Source organism: Schistocerca piceifrons, chromosome 3 (genome assembly GCF_021461385.2).
Source record: "Schistocerca piceifrons isolate TAMUIC-IGC-003096 chromosome 3, iqSchPice1.1, whole genome shotgun sequence".
Taxonomy (NCBI): domain Eukaryota; kingdom Metazoa; phylum Arthropoda; class Insecta; order Orthoptera; family Acrididae; genus Schistocerca; species Schistocerca piceifrons.
This window is the reverse complement of record NC_060140.1, coordinates 313,963,346-313,979,553: the sequence shown is the minus strand read 5'-3', so window position 1 is coordinate 313,979,553 and position 16,208 is coordinate 313,963,346.

Here is a 16,208-nt window from a genome sequence, read left to right as displayed (position 1 = left end):
TGCGCATTTGTTTTTCCTACTCATCACTTTAAATTTTTCTACATTCACAGCTAGCTACCATTCATCATACCAACAATAGCTTTAATTGTTAATATTAATGAAATTTTCCAAGAGTCGTGTAACTAAGATGTTGTTTTCTTTTCTTTTGACGACAACCAGTTTCGGCATTCCACTATGTCATCTTCAGGCCCCATAGGCATCTCTCAAAATAAACCATAATGCCATACAGGGCCACATATCCCTGGGTTTCGTGAATTCAAACCGTCTCACAAGTGCTTCAGTTAAAGACTTGATGGCATGGGGAGTTCTATCGAGTCTTCGAGTGAAGCACTTGTGAAACAGTTTGAATTCTCGAAACCCAGGGATATATGGTTTTGTATGGCATTATCGTTTATTTTATGAGATCCATCTGGGGCCTGACGGTGACCTAGTGAAATGCCGAAAACGGTTGTCGTCAAAATAAAATAAAATAACATTTTAGTTAGACTCCTCTTGGATAAGTTCATTAATATTAACAATTACTTAAACAGCTGATGTCCCCTTTCCATTATGGATCAACAGAGAACTAGAAATTCTGTCTGAGTCATCTAGTATCCCCTTACATTCATTCAACGATCACACCTTTACGTACAACGCAGCATCATCAGTAGACAATCACAGGTTCCAGCTCACCATGTCCTATAGATTATTAATGTAAACAGAAAATAACAGTTGCCCCATCATACTTCTCTGGAGCACTCGTGTCGGCACCCTTGTCTCTCATGCTCTAACTCATTCGAAAGCTGTTGCACTGCGAACTGATCGGGATTATGGGCTGTCCATTTACATCAGGAACGTGAATGGATATAAACCATTGGCTCACAGACGCCTTTTTGTGAGTCGGTGCACTGTTATTCAGGCACAAACGTCGTTTACGACCTGTTGAACCACTGAACGCAGCACACAATGCTGTAAAATGTGCTAATAATCGTCCACATTTATCATTTTTGGCTCAATAAGTGGACCACACCCTATCCACGGAATACATCCCCATATCGTATCACCATATCCTCCACGCCTCATGTTGGCGCTGCACATCATGGCAGGTAAGTTTCTCAAGACATTCGACGAATCCAAACCCTTCTGTAGTTTTGCCTCACGGTATCACGTGATTCATAAATCCGAATCAATCATTTCCACTTATTCAGTATCCAGTGGCACTGCTCTTTACACCACCTCAAGCGTCTGATTACTTTGACTACAGAATCGTGTGGTTCATGAAGGGCTGCTCCATCATTATATCCTGTCCTTTTTAACTCTCTACGCACAATAATTGTATTAGCTGGACTGCTGACAGCTGTGTGGTACTCCCTAGTGATTCCTTCCGTTCATTTCATGCGGTTTGTCACAACCATCCTCCACACTGCATGAAGGTCGATGTCCGTCATTACAGGAGATCTGCCTTGTCTTGGTTCAGCTGCAGCTGATACTTCGCATTCACACTCCTCAATCATGTCATCAACAGTCAACTCGCCGCCTTTACAATAGTTGACATTTCCCTCCTGTTACTTACACTACTGGCCATTAAAATTGCTACACCACGAAGATGACGTGCTACAGACGCGAAATTTATCCGACAGGAACAAGATGCTGTGATAAGCAAATGAATAGCTTTTCAGAGCATTCCCACAAGGTTGGCGCCGCTGGCGACACCTACAACGTGCTGACATGGGGAAAGTTTCCAACCGATTTCTCATAAACAAACAGCAGTTGACGGGCGTTGCCTGGTGCAATGTTGTTGTGATGCCTCATGTAAGGAAGAAAAATGCGTACCATCACGTTTCCGACTGTGATAATGGTCGGTTTGTAGCCTACCGCGAGTGCGGTTTATCGTTTCGCGACATTGCTGATCGCGTTGGTCGAGATCCAATGACTGTTAGCCAAATATGAATTCGGTGGGTTCAGGAGGGTAATACGGATCGCCGTGCTGGATCCCAACGGCCTCGTATCACTAGCAGTCGAGATGACAGGCATCTTATCCGCATGACTGTAACGGATCGTGCAGCCACGTCTCGATCTCAGAGTCAACAGACGGGGACGTTTGCAAGACAACAGTTCGACGACGTTTGCAGCAGCATAGACAATCAGCTCGGAGACCATGGCTGCGGTTAGCCTTGACGCTGCATCACAGACACGAGCGCCTGCGATGATGTACTCAACGACGAACCTGGGTGCACGCATGGCAAAACGGCCATTTTTTCGGATGAATCCAGGTACTGTTTACAGCATAATGATGGTCGCATCCGTGTTTGGCGACATCGCGGTGAACGCACATTGGAAGCATGTATTCGTCATCGTCATCGTCATTCGTCATCCCTGCCGCCGTTGGATAAGCAGCTGCAGCAGCAAGTCGTATACTCCTAGCTCACTCATTTGTTACATAGTTTAATTCTTAATTTCTTTGCGTGTTTTTGGTACTTGCATTGTTTAATTCATAAATTTCGGGTGTATTTTAGTATTTGAGTGTTGTAGCATCGCGTTTTAGTACCTGAATAGTGTAAAATCGCGTAGTCTCCTTCCGCCGCCGAGCAGTGTGTCAGCAGTGCGCAAACAGCAGCATTACTGCATTTACTAGGCAATCTTGTATTTTAATAACCGTTTAAATTTTGTGTCGATTTGTTTGCACAACAGTTTTTAGCATGGATAGGGACTGCAACTGTTGTGTTCGGATGCAGGCTGAGTTTGTATCCCTTCGCTCCCAGCTTCAGGCAGTGTTGGCTTCGGTCACACAGCTTGAGGCTGTTGCCAATGGGCATCACTGTGAGGGTCCGGATGGGGGTGTTTCGGGGACGGCCAGCTCGTCCCACGCATCCCCCGATCGGACTACGATTGTGGTTGCCCGCGATACTGCCCGCATTGAGGCTGATCCCTCACCTGTGGTAGAGTGGGAGGTCATCTCAAGGTGTGGCAGGGGGCGAAAGACATTCCGGAGTGCTGAACGGAAGGCCTCTCCAGTTTGTCTGACGAACCGGTTTCAGGCTCTGTCTCAGGCTGATACTGATCTTCGGCCAGACCTGGCTGCTTGTCCTGTTCCAGAGGTTGCCCCTCAGTCTGCAAGATCCGGGCGGTCGCAGAGGGTGGGCTTACTGGTAGTTGGGAGCTCCAACGTCAGGCGCGTAATGGGGCCCCTTAGGGATATGGCAGCAAGAGAGGGGAAGAAAACCAATGTGCACTCCGTGTGCATACCGGGGGGGAGTCATTCCAGATGTGGAAAGGGTCCTTCCGGATCCCATGAAGGGTACGGGGTGCACCCATCTGCAGGTGGTCGGCACCTATGATGTGTGACGCTATGGATCGGAGGAAATCCTCTCTGGCTTCCGGCGGCTATCTGATTTGGTGAAGATTGCCAGTCTCACTAGCGGGATGAAAGCAGAGCTCACCATCTGCAGCATCGTGGGCAGGACTGACTGCGGACCTTTGGTACAGAGCCGAGTGGAGGGTCTGAATCAGAGGCTGAGACGGTTCTGCGACCGTGTGGGCTGCAGATTCCTCGACTTGCGCCATAGGGTGGTGGGTTTTCGGGTTCCGCGGGATAGGTCAGGAGTCCATTACACGCAGCAAGCGGCTACACGGGTAGCAGGGGTTGTGTGGCGTGGGCTGGCCGGTTTTTTAGGTTAGATGGCCTTGGGCAAGTACAGAAAGGGCAACAGCCTCAACGGGTGTGGGGCAAAGTCTGGACATACGGGGACCAAGCAGCAATCGGTATTGTTATTGTAAACTGTCGAAGCTGCGTTGGTAAAGTACCGGAACGTCAAGCACTGATAGAAAGCACCGAAGCTGAAATCGTTATAGGTACAGAAAGCTGGCTGAAGCCAGAGATAAATTCTGCCGAAATTTTTACAAAGGTACAGACGGTGTTTAGAAAGGATAGATTGCATGGAACCGGTGGTGGAGCGTTCGTCGCTGTTAGTAGTAGTTTATCCTGTAGTGAAGTAGAAGTGGATAGTTCCTGTGAATTATTATGGGTGGAGGTTACACTCAACAACCGAGCTAGGTTAATTATTGGCTCCTTTTACCGACCTCCCGACTCAGCAGCATTAGTGGCAGAACAACTGAGAGAAAATTTGGAATAAATTTCACATAAATTTTCTCAGCATGTTATAGTCTTAGGTGGAGATTTCAATTTACCAGATATAGACTGGGACACTCAGATGTTTAGGACGGGTGGTAGGGACAGAGCATCGAGTGACATTATACTGAGTGCACCATCCGAAAATTACCTCGAGCAATTAAACAGAGAACCGACTCGTGGAGATCACATCTAGGACCTGCTGATAACAAACAGACCCGAACTTTTCGACTCTGTATGTGCAGAACAGGGAATCAGTAATCACAAGGCCGTTGCAGCATCCCTGAATATGGAAGTTAATAGGAATATTAAAAAAAGGTAGGAAGATTTATCTGTTTAGCAAGTGTAATAGAAGGCAGATTTCAGACTACCTAACAGATCAAAACGAAAATTTCTGTTCCGACACTGACAATGTTGAGTGTTTATGGAAAAACTTCAAGGCAATCGTAAAATGCGTTTTAGACAGGTACGTGCCGAGTGAAACTGTGAGGGACGGGAAAAACCCATCGTGGTACAACAACAAAGTTAGGAAACTACTGCGAAAGCAAAGAGAGCTTCACTCCAAGTTTAAACGTAGCCAAAACCTCTCAGACAAACAGAAGCTAAACGATGTCAAAGTTAGCGTAAGGAGAGCTATGCGTGAAGCGTTCAGTGAGTTCGAAAGTAAAATTCTATGTACCGACTTGACAGATATTCCTAGGAAGTTCTGGTCTTACGTTAAATCTGTAAGTGGCTCGAAACAGCATATCCAGACACTCCGGGATGATGATGGCATTGAAACAGAGGATGACACGCGTAAGGCTGAAATACTAAACACCTTTTTCCAAAGCTGTTTCACAGAGGAAGACCGCACTGCAGTTCCTTCTCTAAATCCTCGCACAAACGAAAAAATGGCGAAAGAACTTGCCCCCCTTCTAACAGCCGTGTACCGCAAGTCTCTAGAGGAACGGAACGTTCCAAATGATTGGAAAAGAGCACAGGTAGTCCCAGTCTTCAAGAAGAGTCGTCGAGCAGATGCGCAAAACTACAGACCTATATCTCTGACGTCGATCTGTTGTAGAATTTTAGAACATGTTTTTTGCTCGAGTATCATGTCGTTTTTAGAAACCCAGAATCTACTATGTAGGAATCAACATGGATTCCGGAAACAGCGATCGTGTGAGACCAAACTCGCTTTATTTGTTCATGAGACCCAGAAAATATTAGATACAGGCTCTCAGGTAGATGATATTTTTCTTGACTTCCGGAAGGCGTTCGATACATTTCCGCACTGTCGCCTGATAAACAAAGTAAGAGCCTACGGAATATCAGACCAGCTGTGTGGCTGGATTGAAGAGTTTTTAGCAAACAGAACACAGCATGTTGTTATCAATGGAGAGACGTCTACAGACGTTAAAGTAACTTCTGGCGTGCCACAGGGGAGTGTTATGGGACCATTGATTTTCACAATATATATAAATGACCTAGTAGATAGTGTCGGAAGTTCCATGCGGCTTTTCGCGGATGATGCTGTAGTATACAGATAAGTTGCAGCATTAGAAAATTGTAGCGAAATGAAGGAAGAGCTGCAGCGGATAGGCACTTGGTGCAGGGAGTGGCAACTGACCCTTAACATAGACAAATGTAATGTATTGCGAATACATAGAAAGAAGGATCCTTTATTGTATGATTATATGATAGCGGAACAAACACTGGTAGCAGTTACTTCTGTAAAATATCTGGGAGTATGCGTGCGGAACGATTTGAAGTGGAATGATCATATAAAATTAATTGTTGGTAAGGCGGGTACCAGGTTGAGATTCATTGGGAGAGTCCTTAGAAAATGTAGTCCATCAACAAAGGAGGTGGCTTACAAAACACTCGTTCGACCTATACTTGAGTATTGCTCATCAGTGTGGGATCCGTACCAGATCGGATTGACGGAGGAGATAGAGAAGATCCAAAGAAGAGCGGCGCGTTTCGTCACAGGGTTATTTGTTAACCGTGATAGCGTTACGGAGATGTTTAGCAAACTCAAGTGGCAGACTCTGCAAGAGAGGCGTTCTGCATCGCGTTGTAGCTTGCTGTCCAGGTTTCGAGAGGGTGCGTTTCTGGATGTGCTTCCCCCTACTTATACCTCCCGAGGAGATCACGAATGTAAAATTAGAGAGATTAGAGCGCGCACGGAGGCTTTCAGACAGTCGTTCTTCCCGCGAACCATACGCGACTGGAACAGGAAAGGGAGGTAATGACAGTGGCACGTAAAGTGCCCTCCGTCACACACCGTTGGGTGGCTTGCGGAGTATAAATGTAGATGTAGATGTAGAGGTATCACCTGGCGTGATGGTATGGCTTGCCATTGGTTACACGACCCGGTCACCTCTTGCTCGCATTAACGCCGCTTTGCTCAGTGGACGTTACATTTCAGATGTGTTATGACCCGTGGCTCTACCCTTTATTCGATCGCTGCGAAACCCTACATTTTAGCAGGATAATGCACGACCGAATGTTGGAGGTCCTAAACGGGCCTTTCTGGATACAGAAAATGTTCGACTGCTGCCCTGGCCAGCACATTCTCCAGATCTCTCACCAATTGATAACGTTTGGTCAATGGTGGCCTAGCAACTGGCTCGTCACAATACGCCATTCACTACTCCTGATGAACTGTGGTATCATGTTGAAGCTGCACACGCTATCCAAGCTCTGTTTGACTCAACGTCCAGGAGTACCAAGGCCGTTATTACGGCCAGAGGTGGTTGTTGTGGGTACTGATTTCTCAGGATCTATGCAACCAAATTGCGTGAAAATGTAATCACATGTCAGTTCTAGTATAATGTAGTTGTCCAATGAATACCCGTTTATCGTCTGCATTTCTTCTTGGTGAAGTAATTTTAATGTCCAGTAGTGTAGGTGACATACATCGGCTACTCCACGTTCGAATTCACAGATCTCAGCTAAATGTCCCATTCTGCTGTTAATGCTCATCTTCTGCTGACAACAAAATACTTTTTTTTTTTTTTTTTTGGTCATCAGTCTACTGACTGGTTTGATGCGGCCCGCCACGAATTCCTTTCCTGCGCTAACTTCTTCATCTCAGAGTAGCACTTGCAACCTACGTCCTCAATTATTTGCTTGACGTATTCCAATCTCTGTCTTCCTCTACAGTTTTTGCCCTCTACAGCTCCCTCTAGTACCATGGAAGTCATTTCCTCATGTCTTAGAAGATGTCCTATCATCCTGTCTCTTCTCCTTATCAGTGTTTTCCACATATTCCTTTCCTCTCCGATACTGCGCAGAACCTCCTCATTCCTTACTTTATCAGTCCACCTAATTTTCAACATTCGTCTATAGCACCACATCTCATGTGCTTCGATTCTCTTCTGTTCCGGTTTTTCCACAGTCCATGTTTCACTACCATACAATGCTGTACTCCAGACGTACATCCTCAGAAATTTCTTCCTCAAATTAAGGCCGGTATTTGATATTAGTAGACTTCTCTTGGCCAGAAATGCCTTTTTTGCCATAGCGAGTCTGCTTTTGATGTCCTCCTTGCTCCGACCGTCATTGGTTATTTTACTGCCTAGGTAGCAGAATTCCTTAACTTCATTGACTTCGTGACCATCAATCCTGATGTTAAGTTTCTCGCTGTTCTCATTTCTACTACTTCTCATTACCTTCGTCTTTCTCCGATTTACTCTCAAACCATACTGTGTGCTCATTAGACTGTTCATTCCGTTCAGCAGATCATTTAATTCTTCTTCACTTTCACTCAGGATAGCAATGTCATCAGCGAATCGTATCATTGATATCCTTTCACTTTGTATTTTAATTCCACTCCTCAACCTTTCTTTTATTTCCATCATTGCTTCCTCGATGTACAGACTGAAGAGTAGGGGCGAAAGGCTACAGCCTTGTCTTACACCCTTCTTAATACGAGCACTTCGTTCTTGATCGTCCACTCTTATTATTCCCTCTTGGTTGTTGTACATATTGTATATGACCCGTCTCTCCCTATAGCTTACGCCTACTTTTATCAGAATCTCGAACAGCTTGCACCATTTTATATTGTCGAACGCTTTTTCCAGGTCGACAAAGCCTATGAAAGTGTCTTGATTTTTCTTTAGCCTTGCTTCCATTATTAGCCGTAACGTTAGAAATGCCTCTCTCGTCCCTTTACTTTTCCTAAAGCCAAACTGATCGTCACCTAGCGCATTCCCAATTTTCTTTTCCATTCTTCTGTATATTACTCTTGTAAGCGGCTTCGATGCATGAACTGTTAAGCTGATTGTGCGATAATCCTCGCACTTGTCAGCTCTTGCCATCTTCGGGATTGTATGGATGATGCTTTTCCGAAAGTCAGATGGTATGTCGGCAGACTCATATATTCTACACACCAACGTGAATAGTCGGTTTGTTGCCACTTCCCCCAATGATTTTAGAAATTCTGATGGAATGTTATCTATCCCTTCTGCCTTATTTGACCGTAAGTCCTCCAAAGCTCTTTTAAATTCCGATTTTAAAACTGGATCCCCTATCTCTTCTAAATCGACTGCTGTTTCTTCTTCTATTACATCAGACAGCTACCTTCTTTGTACCTATGTTTTCCTTCCCAACTTCTGTGATGGCCCTTTTTAGAGAAGTCCATTCCTCTTCAACTGTACTGCCTACTGCGCTATTCCTTGTTGCTGTATCTATAGCGTTAGAGAACTTCAAACGTATCTCGTCATTCCTTAGTACTTCCGTATCCCACTTCTTTGCGTCTTGATTCTCCCTGACTAATGTCTAGAATTTTAGCCTACTCTTTATCACTACTATATTGTGATCTGAGTCTATATCTGCTCCTGGGTACGCCTTAAAATCCAGTATCTGATTTCGGAATCTCTGTCTGACCATGATGTAATCTAATTGAAATCTTCCCGTATCTCCCGGCCTTTTCCAAGTATACCTCATCCTGTTGTGATTCTTGAACAGGGTATTCGCTATTACTAGCTGAAACGTGTTACAGAACTCAATTAGTCTTTCTCCTCTTTCATTCCTCGTCCCAAGCCCATATTCTCCTATAACCTTTTCTTCTACTCCTTCCCCTACAACTGCATTCCAGTCGCCCATGACTATTAGATTTTCGTCCCCCTTTACATACCGCATTACCCTTTCAATATCCTCATACACTTTCCCTATCTGTTCATCTTCAGCTAGCGACGTCGGCATGTATACCTGAACTATCGTTGTCGGTGTTGGTCTGCTGTCGATTCTGATTAGAACAACCCGATCACTGAACTGTTCACAGTAACACACCCTCTGCCCTACCTTCCTATTCATAACGAATCCTACAACTGTTATACCATTTTCTGCTGCTGTTGATATTCCCCGATACTCATCTGACCAGAATACCTTGTCTTCCTTCCACTTCACTTCACTGACCCCTACTATATCTAGATTGAGCCTTTGCATTTCCCTTTTCAGATTTTCTAGTTTCCCTACCACGTTCAAGCTTCTGACATTACACGCCCCGACTCGTAGAACGTTATCCTTTCTTTGATTATTCATTTTCTCATGGTAACCTCCCCTTGGCAGTCCCCTCCCGGAGATCCGAATGGGGGACTATTCCGGAACCTTTTGCCAATGGAGAGATCATCAAAATACACTCCTGGAAATGGAAAAAAGAACACATTGACACCGGTGTGTCAGACCCACCATACTTGCTCCGGACACTGCGAGAGGGCTGTACAAGCAATGATCACACGCACGGCACAGCGGACTCACCAGGAACCGCGGTGTTGGCCGTCCAATGGCGCTAGCTGCGCAGCATTTGTGCACCGCCGCCGTCAGTGTCAGCCAGTTTGCCGTGGCATACGGAGCTCCATCGCAGTCTTTAACACTGGTAGCATGCCGCGACAGTGTGGACGTGAACCGTATGTGCAGTTGACGGACTTTGAGCGAGGGCGTATAGTGGGCATGCGGGAGGCCGGGTGGACGTACCGCCGAATTGCTCAACACGTGGGGCGTGAGGTCTCCACAGTACATCGATGTTGTCGCCAGTGGTCGGCGGAAGGTGCACGTGCCCGTCGACCTGGGACCGGACCGCAGCGACGCACGGATGCACACCAAGACCGTAGGATCCTACGCAGTGCCGTAGGGGACCGCACCGCCACTTCCCAGCAAATTAGGGACACTGTTGCTCCTGGGGTATCGGCGAGGACCATTCGCAACCGTCTCCATGAAGCTGGGCTACGGTCCCGCACACCGTTAGGCCGTCTTCCGCTCACGCCCCAACATCGTGCAGCCCGCCTCCAGTGGTGTCGCGACAGGCGTGAATGGAGGGACGAATGGAGACGTGTCGTCTTCAGCGATGAGAGTCGCTTCTGCCTTGGTGCCAGTGATGGTCGTATGCGTGTTTGGCGCCGTGCAGGTGAGCGCCACAATCAGGACTGCATACGACCGAGGCACACAGGGCCAACACCCGGCATCATGGTGTGGGGAGCGATCTCCTACACTGGCCGTACACCACTGGTGATCGTCGAGGGGATACTGAATAGCGCACGGTACATCCAAACCGTCATCGAACCCATCGTTCTACCATTCCTAGACCGGCAAGGGAACTTGCTGTTCCAACAGGACAATGCACGTCCGCATGTATCCCGTGCCACCCAACGTGCTCTAGAAGGTGTAAGTCAACTACCCTGGCCAGCAAGATCTCCGGATCTGTCCCCCATTGAGCATGTTTGGGACTGGATGAAGCGTCGTCTCACGCGGTCTGCACGTCCAGCACGAACGCTGGTCCAACTGAGGCGCCAGGTGGAAATGGCATGGCAAGCCGTTCCACAGGACTACATCCAGCATCTCTACGGTCGTCTCCATGGGAGAATAGCAGCCTGCATTGCTGCGAAAGGTGGATATACACTGTACTAGTGCCGACATTGTTCATACTCTGTTGCCTGTGTCTATGTGCCTGTGGTTCTGTCAGTGTGATCATGTGATGTATCTGACCCCAGGAATGTGTCAATAAAGTTTCCCCTTCCTGGGACAATGAATTCACGGTGTTCTTATTTCAATTTCCAGGAGTGTACTTACCAGCTCTATTTATACTTGCGGAAACGCCTCTCGTAACCTCTAGAGGTCGATTTCCCACTGAATAGAGCTGTCCAGAAACTTTTGATCAAATAGCGCATTTCATACTGTCACGTGATTTTGGCGATGTGTCATTTTCAGCTGGCCGGAGTGGCCGAGCGGTTCAAGGCGCTACAGTCTGGAACCGCGAGACCGCTACGGTCGCAGGTTCGAATCCTGCCTCGGGCATGGATTGTGTGATGTCCTTAGGTTAGTTAGGTTTAAGTAGTTCTGAGTTCTAGGGGACTGATGACCTCAGAAGTTAAGTCCCATAGTGCACAGAGCCATTTGAACCTTTTTTTTTTTTTTGGTCATTTTCAAGCGCTAGGCGTCAACCGAGGAAGCCACAAACATATTGAATCTCACGATCAGATCAGAGTTGAAGTGCGATTTCAGGTCATCCTCCTAGGGCACGCGAGACGCTAAATGCTGAGGAGTTACACGGCGGTAGGGGTTAAGGTGAGATTTTTCGACCCTTTTTCGTTGGAGACAATACAAAACGTTCGGATGTCAGGCTAAGAAGGTAGGTTTAGTGGTAATAAGAAAATGAGGCTCTGGATTGGTCTATTTTTAACGCTCTTCTTCAGGTGCTTACATGCTGGTGCTAGTTTACCATAAGGCTCAAATTGGCTCTGAGCACTATAGGACTTAACATCTTGAGGTCATCTGTGCCCTAGAATTCAGAACTGCTTAAACCTAACTAACCTAAGGACAACACACACATCCATGCCCGAGGCAGGATTCGAACCTGCGACCGTAGTGGTCACGCTGTTCCAGATTGAAGCGCCTAGAACCGCTCGGTCAAAACAGCCGGGGCTAATTTATCACTTGAGTGAGTGTAAAACATAGATAAGATTTGTGACGTCATGCTATACCTAGATGCTGCAAACAAATACCGGTACAGCTGTCCACACTGGTTTACGCACCCTATTAGGAATAAGATACTTTCAGCAACGGTTGAACATGATATTTAAGAGCAGTGATCATGAAAAGAGCCTGTTTTTGTAGTGTAATCGAACCCGTAGGTTCAGTTACGCTCCACAATGGAAGTAACAAAACGATACAGATACGTAAAGGCATACACTCAAATGAAACCACTAATCACAATCCAGAGGTACAAACATGATAGTTTTACAATCCTTCTAGTGTCCAATCGTAAATGAGTACAGTGCTCTTCACCCATTTAGTTTCTGCTGTCAGCTGTGGTTAGATACACACCAGGGTTGAATTTTGCTGCTGGCTCAAACTCTGCCACGCTTGTCGATTGATGGTCCCTATATACTGCATTTGAGGCTGCTTGCTTGCAGATGGTGCGTGACTGCGTCGCCTTTTGCGTGCAATTCGCAGTCGGTGGGCGTGACATGAGCAGTTTCTTAATGTGTATACCCCTATAGGCAACTGGCGAAAGCGGCTGGCGCTGTGTATCTCAGACACAAGGCTTGCTGCAAATATTCATGATTTTTAAAGTATTTCTGGCAGTCCTTCTTCACTCAATCATTACACTACTTATTCATTACGATACTTACTCACGCCCTCTCAACTTCAAGGGCAACCTACGTTAGTGTACAAAGTGTACGTTTGTCATTTAAACACATAACTGCTGGCACAGTTGACATGAATGACAACAACGTTCTCGAGCATGAAACCTCCTTCAAGTCTAATATGACACCAGTTGTACAGGGTGTTCCACAATTCTCTTTACAGGCTTCTAAGAGTTGTGGATGGTACTTAGTAGATAAGACTTTGTCAAGGAACTCATATCCGGAAAGACACCGCTTTGGCATAAAATAAGTTTCGAATATCGGATCACTTTCAATATCGGTGCACTCACCGACAGAAGATAGGGCGTTATCTTTAGTCCGTGTTGTAGTTATGACATCACACACTACTAATACGACTGCATGAAACTGGTACCTTCGCAACTACGATGGTTGACTGTAGTGATCCACGGACTTGTTGCACTCCCGGCTTTGAAGAGGACGTTCCTCGTTACGTGGAAGAGAACCCATCCAAAAAAGAAAAATGGTTCAAATGGCTCTGAGCACTATGGGACTTAACATCTGAAGTCATCAGTCCCAAGGGTAGATGCATACTGGTGTTGATCCAGTATGCCTTCCTGAACGACGAGATATCCCAGGAAACGCCGCGAAACGTTCCCCGGACCCTCAAACTCCATCCTCCTGCCTGGACACTTTCAAACATTCTTACAATGCTCTACGTTCCAACGCCCATCTGACCGATTAAGCATAAAACGTGATACATCTGAATGGGCCATCTGTTGACAGTGGACGTCCAATTGCCGCAGTGGCGTGCAGATTCCGGTCTTCATTAATGGGTCAAAATGGGTGCATGAACCAGGCATCTGCTGTGGAGGCCCATAATTAGCAATGTTCACTGAATGGTCGTCGGTAGCCCCTCGGTTCATTTGGGCAGTCAGTTACTCAATAATTGCTCATCTCTTCTCCCGTCCACACACGTCTCCGCAGCTGTCGTTTACTGCTGTCATCTACGGTCCATCGTGCACCACAGTTGTCTGGTAGCCGTTTCTGGAGGGTGCCGTTTTGCCCTGAACGCTAAAGTTTAACCACGGCTGCAAGCGAACAGTTTACAAACTTAGCCGTTTCGGGAAAGTCTCCACGCTTGGCCCGAAAGCCGCGTGCCCTTTTGGAAGTCAGTTGAATCGTTCCGTTTCCGCATCACGACTGCACTGTTTTCCGCGTCCCCCGGACACGCTTTGTATACCATCTACGGCTAGTGCCGCAATCTCTCTCGGTGGTTATTTCACTTTGATGTGAACATAGGTGGTTGTGGCGTTAACATGACTGGAACGTGTATATTTAAACGGCAGACGTACATCGTGTACCTACATTCCGCTGCGTGAATGGAAGCCACAACAAGTTGTTGACGGCCCGTGGCATTGCTGATGTTCTCGCACTGTCTGCGTGAATATTTGCCACACTGCGAACAAGACCGACTGAGTGTATGAGACCGGATCGTTTGACCCTGCAAGGTCGAGAGAACAATATGTCGCGTCGAGCGAAAGTCGCAAACTGTCGCTGAAATCCTGTATAGCGTTGACTATGGTCTTACTGAACCCACCGACTCCATATTAGCAGGACACTCTTGGAGTCCAGGATGAAATGAGCAGTAGTGACGTGGAACAATAAATCACGGTTTCTAGAGGCTTCAGCCCTGCCACGGTCTGTTTCCCAAACATTCTGGTAGAAGTTTCTGCTTCATACAGGAGCAGAATTGTATTCTACCAAAACTACGTTACGGCAGTTTTGGTACGCTAAATAAATGACGTAGTAAATTGTAGGGTTACCGGCAATACTGATTGAACTGACAGCGAATGAAACATAAATGAATGTTTGCATTTTCAACTTGTCGCGGCGTAATAAATAGTCCATGAAATTTCGGGCATGCAGCCGCGCAAATAAAATTTCCTCCACTGATATTTCGGCCGCGTATCGTCCGGCATCCACAGAGTGAGTCACAAGACTGGTGACAAGATTCCAAGAGCGGTGAAGGAATACGCTTACACATACGGCGCCTGTGGTGAAGGCGTACAGCCATTCGATTCGCTTATCGATGTATGGTCGGCGGCGGTGACACCATGACGACTTCTCTGCAGTTTAATTGCCCCAAGAGCCGGATTCCATGCTGTGTCCAAATTAAAACCATTATCTCTGTTTATTAAATTATTACTAATCTAATCTCTATAGCTTCCTTGAAGACAGATTCCCAAAAGGAAGAGGTGGATGTTAAAATCTTCACATCACTGTGATTCATGGAATACCCTGTATCAATACAATGTTCGGCCACAGCTGTCTTGTCTGGCTGTAATCAGCGTGTGTATCTTCGATGCTCGACACATCTCTCATGAACGGTGCGTGTTGTTTGACCTATGTACGACTTGTCACAATTTCCGCAGGGAATCTGATACATGCCCGCTTTACGAAGCTGTAAATCGTCCTTCGCAGAGCCGAGAAAAGCAGCAATCTCCGTGAGGGCGTGGAAGATCACCTTAACACAGTGTTTCTCAAGAATACGGCCTATCTTCGAGTAAAGAGCACCCACATAGGGCAAAAACGCACTAGATCAAATTGTCTTTATCGGATATAAAGTGCGCCCTATGCACTTAGGTCTTAAGGACACCTATGGTCTTTGAAGGGTGATGGAAGCTACTGGCATGGAAATATAGACTTTTGTGTGTTGGTTTCCGATATACGGCTTGTCCTAAAGTGCCATCAACTTTACGGCGAGCAACCTCCTGCCTTATTTGAACATGTGCTTTTATCATCTTATTTTCATTTTAATGGTGAATTTTATGAACAGATTGAACGTGTTGCTGTGGGAAGCCTCCTCTCCCTCTGGTAGCTAATTTATTCATGGAAGACTTCGAAGACAAGGCACTGGACTTAGCAATTTTTAAACCAACGGTCTTCTAGAGATACGTGGACGACACATTTGTGGTATGGCCGCACTGGATGGATTAATTACATCGGTTTCTTAAGCATCTGCATTATGTCTATGCTAGCATCAAATTTACTATGGAAATAGAAAAAGACGGCTGCCTCCCCTTTTTGGATGTTGTCGTTCGCCGTAAAATTGAGGGTACAGTAGGACATGCCGTTATCGGAAACCAACACACAAAAATCTATATCTCCATGCCATTAGCTTCCATCACACTTCAGAGACCATACGTGTCCTTAAGACCTTAGTGCATAGGGTGCACTGTATATCCGCTAAAGACAATTTGCAAGAAGAGCTCACATACCTACAGAGCATTTTTAAATCGAATGGATCCTTGCAACAAATTCGTAGAGCATTCAATGCAAAACCTATAATGCAGGTATGTGATGGTGAAGAAGATAGTAATTCCTTCAGGTCTAGTGCGATTTTGGCCTATGTGGGTGCTCTTCCGTCGAAGATAGGCCGTATTCTTGAGAAACACTGTGTTAAGATGATCTTCCAGGCCCCCACGCAGATTGCTACTTTTCTCGGCTCTGCG